The sequence below is a fragment of the Theropithecus gelada genome, chromosome 5 (assembly GCF_003255815.1).
Source record: "Theropithecus gelada isolate Dixy chromosome 5, Tgel_1.0, whole genome shotgun sequence".
Classification (NCBI taxonomy): Eukaryota; Metazoa; Chordata; class Mammalia; order Primates; family Cercopithecidae; genus Theropithecus; species Theropithecus gelada.
In genome coordinates, this window is record NC_037672.1 from 155,272,437 (window position 1) to 155,274,868 (window position 2,432).

The 2,432-nt window shown below is 46.3% G+C and overlaps 1 pseudogene across 1 annotated transcript; it reads left to right on the forward strand.

Moving 5' to 3' along the window:
* The first annotated feature begins 303 nt into the window (after positions 1–303).
* Positions 304–1,440, forward strand: LOC112624839 (annotated as a pseudogene). Its single transcript, XR_003119480.1, has one exon. The product of XR_003119480.1 is annotated as an axin interactor, dorsalization-associated protein pseudogene (transcript).
* The last annotated feature ends 992 nt before the right edge of the window (positions 1,441–2,432 follow it).

A 2,432-nucleotide genomic window follows, 5' to 3' on the forward strand; every position in this document is an offset into this window, starting at 1 on the left:
TGAAAGTAGAATAGTGCATAGAAAATAGCTCTACAACCATGATGGTTCTTCAAAGGACTTGATCCACATATATGAGTTTTTGCACTGGAAGCCAAAGCTACTTGGTTGGGTCTATAGAGAGACGCCCTTACCACCCAAGATAGCCTTGACAATGGGCTTGGGCAGCTCCTCAGCGGGCAGTGGTGGTGGCCCTAGTGGTTCCTCCTGGCCCTGTCAATGTGGACGCCAGGCCCGGGGAGGATGGCACCCTAGAACCCGGCCTTACTGGGGTAGGCGTGGGAGGGGACGGGGTGGGGACCGGCCATGTCGGAGGTGACTTGGAGTCTGCTGCAGCAATGGGGCACCAGTTTTAGGAGAGGCGCGGACTTCGACTCTTGGGGCTAACTGGTGGAGGCGATAGATGGGATCAGATATTCACAAGACATCTACAAAAAGAGGCCGAAGCTCAACACAATAATTCTGAATTTACAGAAGAACAAAAGAAAACCATAGGCAAAATTGCAACATGCTTGGAATTGCGAAGTGCAGCTTTACAGTCCACACAGTCTCAAGAAGAATTTAAACCGGAGGACCCGAAGAAGCTAGAACCAATCCTAAAGAATATTCTTACATATAATAAAGAATTCCCATTTGATGTTCAGCCTGTCCCATTAAGAAGAATTTTGGCACCTGGTGAAGAAGAGAATTTGGAATTTGAAGAAGATGAAGAAGAGGGTGGTGCTGGAGCAGGGTCTCCTGATTCTTTTCCTGCTAGAGTTCCCAGTACTTTATTACCAAGGTTGCCATTGGAACCAGGAATGACATTACTCACTATCAGAATTGAGAAAATTGGTTTGAAAGATGCTGGGCAGTGCATCGATCCCTATATTACAGTTAGTATAAAGGATCTGAATGGCATAGACTTAACTCCTGTGCAAGATACTCCTGTGGCTTCAAGAAAAGAAGACACATACATTCATTTTAATGTGGACATTGAGCTCCAGAAACATGTTGAAAAATTAATCAAAGGTGCAGCTCTCTTCTTTGAACTCAAACACTACAAGCCTAAAAAATGGTTCACCAGCACCAAGTGTTTTGCTTTCATGGAGATGGATGAAATTAAACCTGGGTCAATGGTAATAGAACTATACAAGAAACCCACTGACTTTAAAAGAAACAAATTACAATTATTGACCAAGAAACTACTTTATCTTCATCTACATCAAACTTTGCACAAGGAATGATCCTGACATGATGAACCTGGAACTTCTGTGAATTTTACCACTCAGTAGAAACCATCATAGCTCTGTGTAGCGTATTCACCCTTTAACAGGCAGGAAGCAAGCCATACACAGACCAGTAGGCCGGAGGCAGTCCAGTGCAAAGCTGTACCACAGAATTCAAAGTCCAGCACATCACTGATGTATAGGACTCCTTTGGATACGGGTTTATTGTAGATTTTGAACATGTTTTTTTTTTTTTTTTTTGAGACGGAGTCTCACTCTGTCGCCCAGGCTGGAGTGCAGTGGCCAGATCTCAGCTCACTGCAAGCTCTGCCTCCCGGGTTTACACCATTCTCCTGCCTCAGCCTCCGAGTAGTAGCTGGGACTACAGGCGCCCGCCACCTCGCCCGGCTAGTTTTTTGTATTTTTTAGTAGAGACGGGGTTTCACCGTGTTTGCCAGGATGGTCTCGATCTCCTGACCTTGTGATCCACCCGTCTCGGCCTCCCAAAGTGCTGGGATTACAGGCTTGAGCCACCGCGCCCGGCCAGATTTTGAACATGTTTTTACTTTTCTATTAATTGTGCAATTAATAGTCTATTTTCTAATTTACCACTACTCCTACCCTGCTTCCTGGAGCAATACTGTTGTGGGTAGGACGTGCTCATCTTCAAACTTAATACAGCAATAAGCATGTGCTAGAGTTTACACATCTGTTCACTTTTGCTCCAATATGCTCTTTTGACTTAACTTCAAGCTTTGGGTTGATGTGGTTAAGGCTGTGTCAAACTGCTTTGAGAGGAATTGGACCAGTTCTGCTGCCTAAGAAGGTCTGTTTGGATGTTTATAGGCAACTCCTCCGAAGTGGCCTAAATTCACCCTGATGTGATAGTTTTCCTGCTTAGAAAGTGGGCTTGGCGGCCGGGCGCGGTGGCTCAAGCCTGTAATCCCAGCACTTTGGGAGGCCGAGGCGGGTGGATCACGAGGTCAGGAGATCGAGACTATCCTGGCTAACATGGTGAAACCCCGTCTCTACTAAAAATACAAAAAAACTAGCCGGGCGTGGTGGCGGGCGCCTGTAGTCTCAGCTACTTGGGAGGCTGAGGCGGGAGAATGGCGTGAACCCGGGAGGCGGAGCTTGCAGTGAGCCGAGATCACGCCACTGCACTCCAGCCTGGGAGCACAGCGAGACTCCGTCTCAAAAAAAAAAAAAAAAAAAAAAAAAAAAAAA